Source organism: Pelobates fuscus, chromosome 4 (genome assembly GCF_036172605.1).
Source record: "Pelobates fuscus isolate aPelFus1 chromosome 4, aPelFus1.pri, whole genome shotgun sequence".
Taxonomy (NCBI): domain Eukaryota; kingdom Metazoa; phylum Chordata; class Amphibia; order Anura; family Pelobatidae; genus Pelobates; species Pelobates fuscus.
This window is the reverse complement of record NC_086320.1, coordinates 44168594-44188711: the sequence shown is the minus strand read 5'-3', so window position 1 is coordinate 44188711 and position 20118 is coordinate 44168594.

Below are 20118 nucleotides of genomic sequence, written 5' to 3'. Positions count from 1 at the left end.
GAAATTAAAAGAGTCCTGAATATGGCTGAAACATGTTTCACACTTGTAGAGCTTCTTCAGTCAGCTGTGAGTGTGGTCCTGTGAATCTTTAATTTTTAAATGTCTTGCAGTCCTTCCCCTTAGGTGTGTAATTGTACAATTGCAAGATCTTGAATATGTCTCTAATTATCATTATAAAGTGCAGATGGGGTAATTTTGTAAGTGATTACCCAACTATTGGCACCATTTGTATCTTTAAATATCATTGGTGGTCAGTGGTGGTTGGCCAAAATGCGTGACCCACCCGCTGTGGTTGGCGTAAGTGACATCGCGGGTGACAGCGAGTGTCACCTATCTCCAGCTACACGGTGTCATGATCCAGCTCAAGCCCTCCCTCCATCTGGTGCACTGGCGCCTGTATGCGTGAGAGGGGGGGGCAATAAGAACGTCACAAATGTTTAAGGGAAGCTTGGAACGGCGCAATGAATCATATGTTGTGTTGCCCTGCCCCCGGGCGAATGACTTCATCCCGGATACCCTATCTCGGTACAGCGCAGGGTAGCCCATGTGTGCCATGTTGGTGGAGGGAAATAGTGAGGGCAAAAGGTGTATGGGAGGAAAAGAGAAGAAGAGGTTGAGGACATATGAAAAAGGATGAAATTAAAAGAGCAAAATATAGATTTATATTAATATATGTAGCTCTTTGGTTAGATATAGTGATGTACCGAACTGTCCGCCGGCGAACAGTTCCAGGCGAAACTAGCGTGTTCGCGTTCGCCACGGCGGGCGGACACATGCGCAGTTCGATCCGCCCCCTATTCGTCATCATTGGGCAAACTTTGACCCTGTGCCTCTCGGTCAGCAGACACATTCCAGCCAATCAGCAGCACTCCCTCCCTTCCACACCCTCCAACCTCCCTCCCAGCATCCATTTTCGATTCATTCGGAAGATGCATGCTTAGTGAGAGGAGGGAAAGTTTAGCTGCTGCTGATTAGATAGGGAAATTGATAGCTAGGCTAGGGTATTCAGTGTCCACTACAATCCTGAAGGACTCATCTGATCTCTGCTGTAAGGACAGCACCCCAAAAAGCCCTTTTTAGGGCTATAACATCAGGCTGCTTTTTTTTTTTTTTCCTGTGTAATGTAATTGCAGGTGCCTGCCTGCCAGCTTCTGTGTGAGGTTCACATTGGATACTGTGCCTATTTGCCCAGTGCCACCACTCATATCTGTTTTAACAATAGGTTAAGCTTTACATTTAAAATAAAAAAAAAAATTTCACTGTAATAGAAGAGCAGTTGCCTGCCTGCCAGCTTCTGTGTGAGGTTCACATTGGATACTGTGCCTATTTGCCCAGTGCCACCACTCATATCTGTTTTAACAATAGGTTAAGCTTTACATTTAAAATAATTTTTTTTTTCACTGTAATAGAAGAGCAGTTGCCTGCCTGCCAGCTTCTGTGTGAGGTTCACATTGGATACTGTGCCTATTTGCCCAGTGCCACCACTCATATCTGTTTTAACAATAGGTTAAGCTTTACATTTAAAATAAATATTTTTTTTCACTGTAATAGAAGAGCAGTTGCCTGCCTGCCAGCTTCTGTGTGAGGTTCACATTGGATACTGTGCCTATTTGCCCAGTGCCACCACTCATATCTGTTTTAACAATAGGTTAAGCTTTACATTTAAAATAAATATTTTTTTTTCACTGTAATAGAAGAGCAGTCAGTTGTCTGCAAGCGTCTGTGTTTCAGGCCTACTTCAGCGTGTGCTCTGCAGACCTGTGCCAGCGTGCTTTGACAGTTGCCAATCATATCTGGTGTCTCTATAGCGTGCTTTTACAACCAAAATTTTGTTTCCACTGTAATAGAAGAGCAGTTGCCTGCCTGCCAGCTTCTGTGTGAGGTTCACATTGGATACTGTGCCTATTTGCCCAGTGCCACCACTCATATCTGTTTTAACAATTGGTTAAGCTTTCGATTTAAAAAAAATAATTTTTTTTCACTGTAATAAAAGAGCAGTTAGTTGTCTGCAAGCGTCTGTGTTTCAGGCCTACTTCAGCGTGTGCTCTGCAGACCTGTGCCAGCGTGCTTTGACAGTTGCCAATCATATCTGGTGTCTCTTTAGCGTGCTTTTACAACCAAAATTTTGTTTCCACTGTAATAGAAGAGCAGTTGCCTGCCTGCCAGCTTCTGTGTGAAGTTCACATTGGATACTGTGCCTATTTGCCCAGTGCCACCACTCATATCTGTTTTAACAATTGGTTAAGCTTTAGATTTAAAAGAAATATTTTTTTTCACTGTAATAGAAGAGCAGTTAGTTGTCTGCAAGTGTCTGTGTTTCAGGCCTACTTCAGCGTGTGCTCTGCAGACCTGTGCCAGCGTGCTTTGACAGTTGCCACTCATATCTTGTGTCTCTATAGCGTGCTTTTACAACCAAAATTTGTTTTTCACTGTTATAGATTGAATAGCAGTTACTTGTCTTCAAGCGGCTCTGTCAGTCCTTCCTTCAGCGTGTGCTCTGCAGAACTGTTCCAGTGCACATTGCCAATCATATCTGGTCTCACAGTAGCTTGCACGCATAGTACCACTAATCCCAAAAAAAAATGACAGGCAGAGGCAGGCCACCCCGCAGGGTCCGTCGTGGTCGTGGTGCTGTGATTCCCTTTTGCCTAGAATAATGCCCAGTTTTCAGAAGCCACATACCCTGAACTTGAAAAGTTCTGAGGACTTAGTTGACTGGCTAACACAGGACACCCAATCTTGTACAGCCTCCGCTCGGAACCTTGACGCACCATCCTCCTCCAGCTTAGCTTCAGGCACCTCTCAAGATAGCACTCACCCGCCTGCCGCCACCACCAAAACTAGCACCACAGCCGCTTTACTTGGTATGTCAGAGGAGTTATTCACACACCCGTTTGAAGAAATGAGTGATGCGCAACCATTATTGCTAGAGGATGTAGATAACAGGGATATGTCTCAGGCAGGCAGCATTAAACACATGGAGGTACGGTGTGATGATGGTGATGTTGTACCCGCTGCTGCTTCCTTTTCTGAGTTGTCAGATACAAGCGAAGCGGTTGATGATGACGATGCGTCCATGGATGTCACGTGGGTGCCCGCTAGAAGAGAAGAAGAACAGGGCGAAAGTTCAGATGGGGAGACAGAGAGGAGGAGGAGGAGACCAGTTGGAAGCAGGGGGGGGTCGTCGCAAGGAGCTAGTGGCACAGTCAGTCAGCATGCATCGGCACCCGGGGTCAGCCCGACAGCACGCCAATCAACGCATGCTGTGTCCACCACCAGAATGTCGTCATTGCAGAGCTCAGCAGTGTGGCATTTTTTTTGTGTGTCTGCCTCTGACAACAGCGATGCCATTTGCAACTTGTGCCAAAGGAAACTGAGTCGTGGGAGGTCCAACACCCACCTAGGTACAACTGCTTTGCGTAGGCACATGATCTCACATCACAAACGCCTATGGGATCAACACATGAGTACAAGCAGCACGCCTACTCTAAGCCGCCATCCTCCTCCTGGTCCAGCATCTTCAGCCACGTCAACCACTGCTGTCCTTCTTGCCCCCTCTCAACCATCCGCCACTCCGTCTCCCGCCTTGAGCAGTTCCCGCTCATCTGCCCACAGTCATGTGTCTGTCAAGGACATGTTTGAGCGTAAGAAGCCAATGTCACCAAGTCACCCCCTTGCCCAGCGTCTGACAGCTGGCTTGTCCGAACTATTAGCCCGCCAGCTTTTACCATACAATCTGGTTGAGTCTGAGGCGTTCAAAACATTTGTAGCTATTAGGACACCGCAGTGGAAGGTACCCGGCCGGAATTTCTTTTCACAAAAGGCAATCCCCAACTTGTACTCGATTGTGCAAAAGGAAGTCATGGCATGTCTGGCACACAGTGTTGGGGCAAGGGTCCATCTGACCACTGATACCTGGTCTGCAAAGCATGGTCAGGGCAGGTATATCACCTACACTGCGCATTGGGTAAACCTGCTGACGGCTGACAAGCAAGGAATGCGTGGCATTGCAGAGGAGTTGGTGACACCGCCACGAATTGCAGGCAGTCCTGCTGCCACCTCCTCTACTCCTCCTACTTCATCCTCTTCCATAACCTCCTCGGCTGAATCCTCTTGTGCCGCTGCTTCTTGCTCCACATCAACGGCACCCCCCCAGCTCCCCAGGTACTATTCCACATCCCGGATACGGCAGTGTCACGCCGTCTTGGGTTTGACTTGCTTGAAAGCAGAGAGTCACACCGGACAAGCACTCCTGTCCGCCCTGAACGCACAGGTGGAAAAGTGGCTGACTCCGCAGCAACTGGATATCGGCAAAGTGGTGTGTGACAACGGAAAAAATTTGATAGCGGCATTGAAGTTGGGCAAGTTGACACATGTGCCGTGCATGGCACATGTGTGTAATCTGATCATACAACGCTTTGTGCATAAGTACACAGGCTTACAGGACGTCCTGAAGCAGGCAAGGAAGGTGTGTGGCCATTTCAGGCATTCCTACACGGCCATGGCTCACTTTGCCGATATCCAGCGGCGAAACAACATGCCAGTGAGGCGCTTGATTTGCGACAGCCCTACACGTTGGAATTCAACACTCCTAATGTTCGACCGCCTGCTCCAACAAGAAAAAGCTGTTAATGATAATGAATATTTGTATGACCGGGGTGCTAGGACAGCCTCTGTGGAGCTGGGAATTGTTTTGCCACGTTACTGGACGCTCATGCGCAATGCCTGTAGGCTCATGCGTCCTTTCGAGGAGGTGACAAACCTAGTCAGTCGCAGTTGTGTGTGTGCGTGTGTATGGCTGTCTGCCTGAGTGTGTGTGTGTGACAGGGTGCATTTTTTTTGCACATGGGTGTGACAGGGTGAAGATTTCTTGCACAGGGCGCCCAAAGGCCTAAGGCTGGCCCTGCGCATGGGTCAGTGGCTCTGCACCAGACTTCCCTCCAATTGATCAAAGTTAAAGGATTTCAAGTGGACTGATTACAATTACAGGGCCTCTAAAGAGTCTTGTATTGTTATTTGTCGTCACTACCTTCCCGCGTCGGGAAGATTTCTTGCACAGGGCGCCCAAAGGCCTAAGGCTGGCCCTGCGCATGGGTCAGTGGCTCTGCACCAGACTTCCCTCCAATTGATCAAAGTTAAAGGATTTCAAGTGGACTGATTACAATTACAGGGCCTCTAAAGAGTCCTGTATTGTTATTTGTCATCACTACCTTCCCGCGTCGGGAAGATTTCTTGCACAGGGCGCCCAAAGGCCTAAGGCTGGCCCTGCGCATGGGTCAGTGGCTCTGCACCAGACTTTCCTCCAATTGATCAAAGTTCAAAGGATTTCAAGTGGACTGATTACAATTACAGGGCCTCTAAAGAGTCCTGTATTGTTATTTGTCGTCACTACCTTCCCGCGTCGGGAGTGGGTCATTTGCGCCCCTGCTGCCTTCCTTGCATGTGGTAGCTGTTTGTCAGGGATTTGTCAATCCATATCTGCCAAGTGACCCTATGACAGGGTGAAGATTTCTTGCACATGGGTGTGACAGGGTGAAGATTTCTTGCACAGGGCGCCCAAAGGCCTAAGGCTGGCCCTGCGCATGGGTCAGTGGCTCTGCACCAGACTTCCCTCCAATTGATCAAAGTTAAAGGATTTCAAGTGGACTGATTACAATTACAGGGCCTCTAAAGAGTCCTGTATTGTTATTTGTCGTCACTACCTTCCCGCGTCGGGAAGATTTCTTGCACAGGGCGCCCAAAGGCCTAAGGCTGGCCCTGCGCATGGGTCAGTGGCTCTGCACCAGACTTTCCTCCAATTGATCAAAGTTAAAGGATTTCAAGTGGACTGATTACAATTACAGGGCCTCTAAAGAGTCCTGTATTGTTATTTGTCGTCACTACCTTCCCGCGTCGGGAGTGGATCATTTGCGCCCCTGCTGCCTTCCTTGCATGTGGTAGCTGTTTGTCAGGGATTTGTCAATCCATATCTGCCAAGTGACCCTATGACAGGGTGAAGATTTCTTGCACATGGGTGTGACAGGGTGAAGATTTCTTGCACAGGGCGCCCAAAGGCCTAAGGCTGGCCCTGCGCATGGGTCAGTGGCTCTGCACCAGACTTCCCTCCAATTGATCAAAGTTAAAGGATTTCAAGTGGACTGATTACAATTACTCCCCTAGGGGACCTGGTGGAAGACTGGGACAAGGACATTACATGAACCAATCACAGGCTTACAAGTGTAAACACTCCCCTTTTTACTGGGGAGATAATTGGGAAGTAACTCAATTATCTACCAGGGTAGAGACTAAACTCCATTTTACACGAGGTGGAGAAAATGGGTAAAAATACATAATATCACAACCACTGAAGGAAATATATAGGTTCAACATATCCCCAGATAGCTTGGATCTGAGGGCACATTATTATTGAATAGCACTCAGATCCCATACACATAGTCCAATTGTCATGGAGCCAAAGTCTTGCACATAGTTTTTCGGTATACGAACAGGTTCCATGGGATAGCTATATGAGGAGAGTCCATTTGTGAGATAAAACTACCGAACGGCATGGAGTTCGTATGTAGAATCCATGGGAGAAGGGAGGTTGGCGGCTTCAGCAGTGTTCGTGCAATTCAGTGTCCGTTTTTAGTTCCATACAATTCTCGACGAACACTGCTGGGCATTCATACATCCAAGATGGCCGCCACCTCATGTTCGGCATATGAACGACGACCACCCAGCTTACCTTTGACAATTAGGAGGTATCTGCAGTTAACCACAATGTTCTAATGAGGCCAAGAGGTTAACCAGCAGCACACTCCCACGCTGGGTGGCCAGCCGTTCGGCAGTTCAGTCGGGAGATGGGGAAACAAATGAACGGGGTGTAGGGACAGGCAATTAACCGAACAAACAGATGAACCAGGGGGAGATAGAAGTAGTTCAAAGACAGATGGATCTGTCACAATATATATATATATAAAAGCGTAGTCATTTTTTTTTTTTAAAACGGACTTATGTTAGTGTTAATAAATACATCTAATACACATAGAATAGGTGCATTTATTGAAAATTTTCAATTATTTTTAAACATGATGGTTATATATATATATATATATATATATATATATATATATATATATATATATATAAACGAATTGAAGACAGGAGCACTCACTGGGATTTTTCAAATTTGTATTAATAAGAAATCACTACTTCTACATCAACGTTTCGACCCTTCTGGGCCTTTATCAAGACAATGACAGTGTCAAAAAAATACCTATATATACAGTGAAACTAAATGTATAGCTTACCCCATCTGTGCGAAAAGTTTTCTATCCCCTTCCGTGTTTCGTGATTGTGCGCATGTGCATGAACGTGCATCCGTGCGTACTGACGTGTTCAAAGTGCGACCCGGTGCGTCTGCGTGTGAACGTGCAATCGTGCGTGCTGACGTCATAATAACGTGCACCGGACACCTACTGTGTCTAATTAACCGTTCCCATGGATACACCTCCGTGACATGTATGTTACAAGGAGGAAAGAACTACTATGTCCAGAATAGACCAGCCAAGGATTAAGTAAAACCATACACCAAGGACTATATACCAAGCAATAAGTTACTCATGCTCAAACCATGACTCTACCACTAATCTCCATCCTAAAATTAAACCTAGATAGTGCAACATATGTACCGCTATACTATGGATCCAAATCTATAATGACCAAAAAAATATGTGTATCTATAACCGTGACCACGCTACATCCTGGTACAAAGGTAAGCCCCTTTGATAAAATCCTAATATGGTCAGCAGTTAGTTGTTTAGTGGACAAATTGAAAACTGGATTCATTTCTTCTTCATTGGGGGTTTGGATCGTAGCTTTATGGATCTTCCCTCCCTGTCCCCGTCTGATAGGTCGGGGTCTGTGTTTCCTCTTGTATACATAGTTGTTGGTATTCTGGGAGGGTCGTTGGGGTGTTGATCGCCACCTAAAAAAGTCTGCGCCGGCTCCTGTCTCGCATTAACTCTAGTTAGTCTTCCCTTCTCCATGCCTTCTGTTTCAGACTGGGACTCAGCGGAACTGGTGTCGATTGACATAAACTGCGGTTTTCTAATTTTCGATTTCTGTCGCATAAAGTGTGGTCTACGTCTCTCACCACTCAACCAGTGATACACTTGGTGATGTGTGTAGTCATGATTCACCCTTTCCAACTTCTGTTTTTTAAACTTGATTAAATCGTTTCTGTACCTCATGATCTCGTCCTGTAATTTAATCAATTGCTGTGCGGATGCTGCCGCTGTGAGCAAAGGTGTATTAGATGACTCGACCTTGTTAATAGATTCTTTCACCAACACCAGTTCACTCTTCACTTCTTCCACTGTGATGATCATCCAATCCAGGGCACACTTATTGGCTATACTAGCCCATTTCCTGCAAAACTCAGGATTGGATCTCCCAATCGTTGGAGCATTGCGCACCCTAAAACCTCTAGGGATCCTCTTGGATCTATAATAGCACTTCTCGCACGGTGAAGACCCAGATCACTATACCTATGAGATTTCATTCGGCCAGTGATGACATCACTAGGAGCATTAGAAGACATTGGAATGTTCTATCAACGGACACAACCCTCAGCACGATTTTTTCCAATACCCCCAGAGTATCGCATGTCAGAAATAGGAACCTTAAAGATTTGCTGATGAGAACGGATCTACCACGAGACAAATTGGTTCCTATCATATCGGAGAGAAAGGGATGTTTTCGCTGTCCAGGCTGTGTTACATGTGGACACATGCTTACTGGCTCATCCTTTGGTCATCCGCACTCTGGCAGGCGCTACAAAATATTGCATTATATAACATGTTTGACAGATCATGTGGTATATTTAATTTCGTGTCCCTGTGGTTTGTTTTACGTTGGCAAAACGGATTTGACTCTAAGGGATAGGATCAGAGGTCATAGATCGGCCATTACAACAGCATTTCGAGATGGAAAGACGGAAAAAACGGTGGCGAAGCATTTCCTGCAATATAATCATAGGTTACCTACACTCAAATTTATTGCAATAGACAGAATACCGGTTTTACCCAGAGGTGGAGATCGCTCCAGATTGTTATTACAGAGAGAGACATTTTGGATCAGACAATTGGACACTGTTCAGCCCAGAGGGCTCAATGAGTATATATTGTTTAGTTCATTTTTGGATACTCGTTAATACAGTGGTTGTTTAACGGCAGACATTCATCAATATGCACAGTTAACTGCATTTTTATGTAGCATTATCCTAGATGTGGGACAGCGTAAGATTTAACAAATTATCTTTGTTAGTGATTGAATATCAGTCAGTATGATGGCAGGATAGACTTAGTCTGTATAGGTTGGATTTTGTAGGGTGAGTTCTTATATATATTTATGATATGCTTTATTACTGGTACATCTAGCTCTTATTATTTTATTAGACCTGGACACCGCCACTCACCAGGGTGGGATGGGGAGGGGGTTTTAGATGGGCACATTGGATGGTCACTGGGGGTGTGGGTCACTTATTTTGATTGTCACTGATTTTATTGGGTGTACAACATTTTTATTAACACTATTAGCTTTAGTACATACACTATATACTCATTCACATGGGACACACAGGCTCATATCTAGGATTCAATGTGAGCATAGTTACATATACACACACTTTTACAACGCTTCTTATATACACTATCAGTTTTTGTATATACACTGCACACTGAGTTACATGGACACTGGCTTATATTAGGGATGTAGCGTGGTCACGGTTATAGATACACATATTTTTTTGGTCATTATAGATTTGGATCCATAGTATAGCGGTACATATGTTGCACTATCTAGGTTTAATTTTAGGATGGAGATTAGTGGTAGAGTCATGGTTTGAGCATGAGTAACTTATTGCTTGGTATATAGTCCTTGGTGTATGGTTTTACTTAATCCTTGGCTGGTCTATTCTGGACATAGTAGTTCTTTCCTCCTTGTAACATACATGTCACGGAGGTGTATCCATGGGAACGGTTGTTTAGACACAGTAGGTGTCCGGTGCACGTTATTATGACGTCAGCACGCACGATTGCACGTTCACACGCAGACGCACCGGGTCGCACTTTGAACACGTCAGTACGCACGGATGCACGTTCATGCACATGCGCACAATCACGAAACACGGAAGGGGATAGAAAACTTTTCGCACAGATGGGGTAAGTTATACATTTAGTTTCACTGTATATATAGGTATTTTTTTGACACTGTCATTGTCTTGATAAAGGCCCAGAAGGGTCGAAACGTTGATGTAGAAGTGGTGATTTCTTATTAATACAAATTTGAAAAATCCCAGTGAGTGCTCCTGTCTTCAATTCGTTTACATGTCTGCTGGGATGCACCCGGGTATATGTCTGTGGATTATTACTATTGGAGGTTGAGTGCCAGAGGTTGGATCTTTTTATATATATATATATATATATATATATATATATATATATATATATATATATATATATATATATATATATATTGTTCTTCTTCTTAGGCTGAAATATTTTGTCCTTAAAGATATAGAAGTTAAAAGTGGATGAATAGAAAATTGTTTCTTTTTACAGGCATGTGGACCAACGATGGGCACCAGGTTTGCACCCAGATATCCAAATCTGTTTATGGTAGATTGGGAATGTCAACATCTACATTTAAATCATGGCTTGGTGGAGGGCCTGGTGACCTATTGTCATTACATAGATGACCTATTTTTTTATTTGGAAAGGCACAGAGGACACTTTACACAACTTTCTAAACCAGCTCAACCACAATGAGTGGGGCATAATTTTAACTACCAATTTTAGCATGAAAACTGTGACATTTTTAGATCTTGAAATTTTTATAGACAACAATAAAGTGAAAAACAAAATTTTAAAGACGTAGACGTCAATAGTTTTATATACACATTTCAAGTTGCCACTTTTCACCATGGCTAAGCAGTATACCTAAATCACAACTCATTCATATTAAAATGAATTGTACAGATGAGGATGTATTTAAAGAACAAACCAATAAATTTAAAACAGATCTATTGGAAAAAGACTTTAAAGAAGAAATGCTGGAAAACCAACTGACACAGGTTTCACAGATACAAAGACACACTTTACTACAGGAATAAGATAACATTGAAAAAGAAAAAGGTAAAGATGTACCCATTATATGCAACTACAGTTATAATACTTTAGCAGTGAAAATAATTTTTAACAAACACTGGTCTATCTTAAAGCAGGGCCCCTCACTGTCCCAGCTCCTTCCTGATAAACCAAAAGTAATCTTTAGAGATGCCCTCAATTTAAATAGACTTTTAGTGAAGAACCATATAAAAAAAAGAATGAACTCCAACTGTCCTCTATATAGTAAAGGGATTTTATGGATGTGGCACATGTTTGGAGTGTAGGAGCACAAACAACAAAAAGAGAAAAATGACTAAATTTAAAAACTACACTAACGATGAAGAATTCCATATAAGAGGATTAATAACTTCTTGTCATTCAGTACATGTAATATATCTATTGGAATGCCCTTGTGGGCACTTACGTTAGAAACATTAAAAAATAATATGAAGGGCACAGTGTATCACAGTACTTTAAAAAAGACATACAGTGACCCTAGGGACCTTAAGTTTATGGGTATTCAGAAAGTCATGGGCAACTGACGTGGAGGAGATTTCAATAAATGCTTAGGACATAATGAAATGAAGTGGATATTCAACCTCGGGACCTTATAACCCATTAATTTAGACATAATTACACAGTACCTAATTCCCCCTGAAGTGCCTGCCTGGCAAAACACGCATTGGGGCTCAGGCTCGGAAGATAATTGCATATCGGCATTTTGATTTTAGAGTTCTTTGTACTCTCCCTTGACTGTATTTTACAGTGGGAGCTGATCAGACTTCAGCTATTTAAATTCAGCCATCATTTTTATTCTCTCTGAGCCAGCAGTACTTGAATTAATATAGAAGCTATTTTTAACATTAAGGAGTTACCAAATCATAGGTGCCTCTGAAAGCACATATAGACAGAAACTTTTGAAATCTGTACACAAAGCTAATAGGTGCCCTTGAAGGCAAGGTATAGGTATTTACCTTCCGACAAGATAGCTAGATCTACAGCGATATTGAGCATCTATAGACAGGAATTGTACCTCCTTATAAGACAATTAGACAGAAATTGGATCGGAAGTACCTACAGGAAACCTTTGCTACTAATACTAGCTCCATACTAATTAGTACCATACTACATAATTGACTATTGAATTTAATAATCTTTTAATAATGTTTTCCCTCCTGACACTTTAGTTCAACCGACTATCTATGCTACTACACTTTGTTATTCATTCCGAGTAGCAACAAAGAGAGGTATTTGTTGCATATTTGTTACCAATCCAACTAAGAGACTAGCCTATTGACAAATCAAGGGAATTGGAGTAATTTAAACACATATTTTTTTCTTCTTCTTTTTCTTTTATTTTTACAGGGTCTGTCAAATGAATTTCTTCACGATAGCACCTTCTCTTTCACTGTGTGATTTTTTTTGGTTTATTTTATTTTAATATATTAATAAAAGATACGTTTTAATTATATATATCTGCGGGCAATTTCAGCATTTAGTAAATCTATTATTACTAAGGGTTGCTCCTTTAAAAAGCCTGCATTATAGAGCTCACTTTCTCTTCCAATCAATTACACAGTACTTAATGACTAGCATTTTATCTATGAACATTCCAAATATATTTTTAATATAGATTTTTTTATTGTTTCTATTCATCCACTTTTAACTTCTATATCTTTAAGGACACAATATTTCAGCCTAAAAAGAACGTAATATATTTAACCATCATGTCTAAAAATTATTTTCTATTTTCCATATTTTCCTATTCTATGTGTATTAGATCTATTTATTAACACTATTAGTCCATTTAAAAAAAAATACAAAGTTTTTTTATATAAATATAAATGATAAAAGTCATTTCTAACTCAAGAGCTACATATATTAATATTAATCTATGTTTTGTTCTTTTTATTTCATTGTTTTTCCATATGTCCTCTCCCTCTTCTTTTATTTTCCCCACATACACCTTTTGCCCTTACAATTTCCCTCCACCACCATGGCGCACATGGGCTCCCATGAGCTGTGCCGAGAAAGGGGAGGTTTCGGGATGACATTATACGCCCGGTGGGTGGGACGACACAACATACAATTCAATGCGCAGTTTCCATGCTTCACCCGAACATTTGTGACTGTTTGATCCGTTCGATCCGTCCTTATTCGAGGGTTGCTCTCACGCAGACAGGTGCCAGTGTGTGAGATGGAGGGAGGGCTTGAGCTGGATCACGACGCCACGTGGCTGGAGATAGGTGACGCTCGTGGTCACATGCAACGTCATTTCCGCCAACCACAGCATGGGGGTCACGCATTTCCGCGAACCAACACTGACCACCAATGATATTTAAAGATATAAATGGCACCAAAATTTAGCCAATTGCTTATGAAATTACCCCATTTGCACTTTATAATGATAATTAGAGACATCTTTAAGATCTCGCCATTGGACAATTACACACCCATGTGACTTAAGGGGAAGGACAACAAGACATTTAAAAATAAAAGATTCGCCGGACCACACTCACAGCTCACTGAAGAAGCTCTAAAAGACTGAAATGTGTTTCGGCAATATTCAGGACTCTTTTAATTTTAATTTAATTTTATATAATATTTGTTATATGTTTACATTGTACCAATACATTTTTATATTTTAAGAAGTCCCCTGGAGCCTACTGAATCTTCATAGGGGTAGTGCCATCCCTACAAATATTGGCACAAAACTATTATACTACAGAGCCGGGATTACAAGGCTCTGAATAAGGTGAGCATTCTACTAATTTCACCTTTTACACCATCTCTAACAGACTGCAGATTGTTTCCTTTCTCTCCTATGGTATATTGGGAGCTCCAGTATATACATCATGGAGATGGCTAGGTGGAGGGCCTTGTGACCTATCGCCGCTACATAGATGACTTGTTTTTTATTTGGAAAGGCACGTAGGATTGCCTTAATGATTTTATCAAAAAATTTAATGATAATGATTGGGGTATATCACTAACCATGTGTGACGGTCTGAGAAAATATCACCGTCTTGCATACCCTTTTCCCATAAAATAATACGCCAATAATCCACAGGTTCCAATATCACTGGTGTCACATAATAACCCACACATGAGCCAAAGCTTAATGCTGGGACAAGACTGGTTTAATGAGAACACAGGCATTCAATTTATACAGTGTATAACTCCTTCTCTGACCCAGCGAGATAATTGAGTTTAGAAAACATACTAAACTCAATTATCCTCTGGTCAGGAAAGTAAAATTTTTCACAATATCTTGAAATACCCCCCAAATACATAGGAAACCCACAAAAGTCACATCCCTGGGTAGCCTGTCTCTGTGGGAGCAACATATTACAAAATCAGTCAAATCCGTTTTGTAGTTACCGAAAGGCACCGCAGGGAGAGTTGCTGGGTCTGCCATGAGCTTGAAGCTGGAAAACAGTTCCAGAAGAAATGTAGCAAGAGCCGGATTGTGCTTGTGGGGTTTTATACGAAAACCGCAATAGTTAAAGTCTATCTGGTTCATGGAGAATGCTCCCTGTGTTCAGTAGTTTGATACTCCCGAATGCCGTTTGAACGTAGACGATTTCAGTGTTCGTGCTAGTGCGTTGCCGAAAACAGTTCCAGGCACTCGACGACCAAGTCCCGCAGGCAGCGTTCAGGAGACAAGATGGCCACAACCCATTGTTCTCGCCACGTGTATTCGTATGCACGAAATGGCGGCCACCTAGAAGCATTCAATTGGTCTGCAGTTTACGTATAGATACATGGCGTTCTCAGTTCTAATTAGTCTCTGGGGTGGTCTTGGTTCGGGAACCAAAAAAAAATAACGAATGGAACAAACAAAAGAACGAATGACTGGGGAAGGCTGATAGAAGGGAGTACAAGTAGCCAAATGGTGATAGGGGTATCCCTTCACACCATGAATTTTAGTTAAGACTTGGTAAATTTTCTACATTTTTATTGAAGAAAATAAGATGAAAACGAGTACGCACTTTAAAAAAGTTGACATTAATAGCTTCATACATACCTCAAGCTGTCACTTTTCACCTTTGTTGAAGGCTATTTCAAAGTCTTAACTCCTTCAAATTAGAGGAAATTGTACAGAGGAAAATTAGTTAATTGAACAAGCAGATAAATTAAAAATTAGCCTACTAGAGAAGATGTATAAAGAGGAAGACTTATCAGAAAGTTTTAATCAAGTGTTAAACAGCAAAAGGAAACCATATTAGAAGATAAAAAAAAAGATAAAAATGGATATGGGGCTTGAGATACCAATTAACTGTAATTATAGCCATGGCAACAGACAGCTTAGGAAAATCATAAATAAACACTGGCCCATTCTAAAAGAAGGGAAGGGGTCCCTACTGGCAACTGGACCTTGCTTCGAATATACTGCATTGACTACAACCCTCTGTTGTCTGTCATTCAGCCACTGCCTAACCCATTCAACAATATTGGAATCCAAACTTAAAGATTGCAGTTAATTGATGAGTCTTCTATGTGGAACAGTGTCAAAAGCCTTACAGAAATCTAGGTAAGCAATGTCTACTGCACCTCCCGGATCTATTATTTTAGTTACCCAATCAAAAAATCAATAAGATTAGTTTGGCATGATCTACCTGAAATAAACCCATGTTGTCTCTGATCTTGAAATCCATATGATTTTAGATGTTCAACAATTCTGTTCTTTAACATGGTTTCCATCAATTTACCCACTACTGAAGTAAGGCTTATTGGCCTGTAGTTGCCCGACTCCTCCCTACTACCTTTCTTGTGAATGGGTACATTCGCTCATTTCCAATCTTCTGGGACTACTCCTGTTAATAATGATTGGTTAAATAAATCCATAAATGGTTTAGCTAGTACACCACTAAGTTCTTTTAATAACTTTGGATGTGTCCCATCAGGCCCCATCAACTTATTTGTCTTTACTCTTGACAGTTGAAATAGAACCCCTTCCTCTGTAAATTCACATGTACCAAATGACCCATTTGTCCTTTTTCTTATCTGAAGTCCCTCTTCTTCATTTTCATCTGTAAATATTGAAATAAAATATTCATTGAGGCAGCCAGCTAGAACTTTATCTTCTACATAACTTTCTTCTTTTGTTTTTAATCTAACTAATCCATGTTTTACTTTCCTTTAGTCATTTTAGTATCTAAAGTAAATCTCTGTTTTATCCTCCTTTTTTTACTGTCTGTGCTATTCTCTCTTATGTGTGTGCTTTGGAGGCTCTTATAAATTGCATTGCCTCTTTCTGCTTAATCTCATAGATATGTCTGTCTTCCTCACTCTGGTTTGTTTATAATTACTACATGGTAATGTTTATTCTTTTACTATTTTGACTACTTCTGAGGAGTACCACAGTGGTTTCTTAATTTTTCTGCTCTTCCTGACAAGTCTAATGGAATTTTCTGTTGCTTTCAGGAGTGTAACTTTTAAATAACCCCATTTCTCCTGGACTCCATTTAAACTGCTCCAATAACACCCCACATGTACATATTTTTTTTAAAGTAGACAACCCAGGGTATTCAATATGGGGTATGACCAGTCTTTTTTAGTAGCCACCTAGTCGCAAACACTGGCCAAAGTTAGCGTTCATATTTGTTTGTGTGTGAAAAAGTAAAAAACTAAATTGAATGCTAATTTTGGCCAGTGTTTGTGACTAAGTGGCTATTAAAAAAGACTGGACATACCCCATTTGCAATACCTTGGGTTGTCTTTTTTTGCAAATGGTATGCCATCATGGGGGTAATTCTCATTCCTGGGCTACCATACGCTCTCAAAGCCAACGTAACCAACCTGGCCATTTTCAATGTAAAAATATTTGACCCATATATTTCACCCTGTAACTTTCAAAATCGGTATAGAATCTGTACATGGTGACACTGTTTAACTCGGGAGACTTTGCTGAACACAAATATTAGTGTTTCAAAACAGGAAAACATATCACAACAATTATATCATCAGTAAAAGTGCAGTTTGTGTGAAACATGTGAAAAAGTCACTTTCACTGACAATATCATCGCTGTGATAGGTTTTACTGTTTGGAATCACTAATATTTGTGTTCAGCAAAGTCTCCCGAGTAAAATGGTACCCCCCATGTACAGGTTTTAGGGTGTTATAGAAAGTTACAGGGTAAAATACAGTGCTAGCTAGTGATGTACCGAACTGTCCGCCGGCGAACAGTTCCCGGCGAACTTAGCGTGTTCGCGTTCGCCGCCGCGGGCGAACACATGGGCGGTTCGATCCGCCCCCTATTCGTCATCATTGGGCAAACTTTGACCCTGTGCCTCTCGGTCAGCAGACACATTCCAGCCAATCAGCAGCACTCCCTCCCTTCCACACCCTCCAACCTCCCTCCCAGCATCCATTTTCGATTCATTCTGAAGCTGCATGCTTAGTGAGAGGAGGGAAAGTTTAGCTGCTGCTGATTAGATAGGGAAATTGATAGCTAGGCTAGGGTATTCAGTGTCCACTACAATCCTGAAGGACTCATCTGATCTCTGCTGTAAGGACAGCACCCCAAAAAGCCCTTTTTAGGGCTATAACATCAGGCTGCTTGTTTTTTTTTTTTCCTGTGTAATGTAATTGCAGGTGCCTGCCTGCCAGCTTCTGTGTGAGGTTCACATTGGATACTGTGCCTACTTGCCCAGTGCCACCACTCATATCTGTTTTAACAATTGGTTAAGCTTTAGATTTAAAATAAATAATTTGTTTTCACTGTAATAGAAGAGCAGTTGCCTGCCTGCCAGCTTCTGTGTCAGGTTGGATGCCTTGCCCATTTGCACAGTCAGTGCCACCACTCATATCTGTTTTAACAATTGGTTAAGCTTTAGATTTTAAATAAATAATTTGTTTTCACTGTAATAGAAGAGCAGTTGCCTGCCTGCCAGCTTCTGTGTCAGGTTGGATGCCTTGCCCATTTGCACAGTCAGTGCCACCACTCATATCTGTTTTAACAATAGCTTAAGCTTTAGATTTTAAAGAAATCATTTTTTTTCACTGTAATAGAAGAGCAGTTGCCTGCCTGCCAGCTTCTGTGTCAGGTTGGATGCCTTGCCCATTTGCACAGTCAGTGCCACCACTCATATCTGTTTTAACAATAGCTTAAGCTTTAGATTTTAAAGAAATCATTTTTTTTTACTGTAATAGAAGAGCAGTTGCCTGCCTGCCAGCTTCTGTGTCAGGTTGGATGCCTTGCCCATTTGCACAGTCAGTGCCACCACTCATATCTGTTTTAACAATAGCTTAAGCTTTAGATTTTAAAGAAATAATTTTTTTTTCACTGTAATAGAAGAGCAGTTGCCTGCCTGCCAGCTTCTGTGTCAGGTTGGATGCCTTGCCCATTTGCACAGTCAGTGCCACCACTCATATCTGTTTTAACAATAGCTTAAGCTTTAGATTTTAAAAAAATCATTTTTTTTCACTGTAATAGAAGATCAGTTAGTTGTCTGCAAGCGTCTGGGTGTCAGGCCTACTTCAGCGTGTGCTCTGCAGACCTGTGCCAGCGTGCTTTGACAGTTGCCAATCATATCTGGTGTCTCTTTAGCGTGCTTTTACAAAGAAAAAAGGTTTCCAGTGTAAGCTAATAGCAGCCAGTCAGTGTCCTTCAAGCGGCTCTGTCAGGCCTTCCTTCAGCGTGTGCCCTGCACAACCCTGCCAGCGTACTTTGACAATTGCCACTCATATCTGGTGTCTCTATAGCGTGCTTTTACAAAGAAAAAAGGTTTCCAGTGTAAGCTAATAGCAGCCAGTCAGTGTCCTTCAAGCGGCTCTGTCAGGCCTTCCTTCAGCGTGTGCCCTGCACAACCCTGCCAGCGTACTTTGACAGTTGCCACTCATATCTGGTGTCTCTATAGCGTGCTTTTACAACCAAAATTTTGTTTCCACTGTAATAGAAGAGCAGTTGCCTGCCTGCCAGCTTCTGTGTGAGGTTCACAGTGGATACTGTGCCCTCTTGCCCAGTGCCACCACTCATATCTGTTTTTACAATAGCTTAAGCTTTAGATTGAAAAGAAATCATTTTTTTTCACTGTAATAGAAGAGCAGTTGCCTGCCTGCCAGCTTCTGTGTCAGGTTGGATGCCTTGCCCATTTGCACAGTCAGTGCCACCACTCATATCTGTTTTAACAATAGGTTAAGCTTTAGATTTAGAAGAAATTATTTTTTTTCACTGTAATAGAAGAGCAGTTAGTTGTCTGCAAGCATCTGGGTGTCAGGCCTACTTCAGCGTGTGCTCTGCAGACCTGTGCCAGCGTGCTTTGACAGTTGCCAATCATATCTGGTGTCTCTTTAGCGTGCTTTTACAAAGAAAAAAGGTTTCTAGTGTAAGCTAATAGCAGCCAGTCAGTGTCCTTCAAGCGGCTCTGTCAGTCCTTCCTTCAGCGTGTGCTCTGCAGACCTGTGCCAGCGTGCTTTGACAGTTGCCAATCATATCTGGTGTCTCTATAGCGTGCATTTACAAAGAAAAAAGGTTTCTAGTGTAAGCTAATAGCAGCCAGTCAGTGTCCTTCAAGCGGCTCTGTCAGTCCTTCCTTCAGCGTGTGCTCTCCAGAACTGATCCAGTGGCACATTAGCATCTGGTGGCACATTAGCTTGCCCCCGCAGTGCCCCAAATTTCAAGTAAGAGGACTGACCAAGCATCTTCTTCCATCTCCCTGTTACATAAATCAATGCCATATCCATAGAAACTGTAGAGAATATCCAGGATAGTTTTACAGGGCCAAATCATGTCGCCTGTTGAAAGAGGTGACCTTGCTCGGGTCCCAGGTGTGCGGTTCCTAAAATGGCTGCCATATACACGTCCACTGATAGGAGACGCGGAAGGTATTAAACTGATATGAACATTTACTAAACTCACCACTCCGAGTGCTGTTATTTATTTAATTTTTTGGTGGTGAGGCTTTACAGGACAGAGTGCTTCTCCACGGGACATGTTAACTCACGGGCAGCTGGCTCATCAAGGAA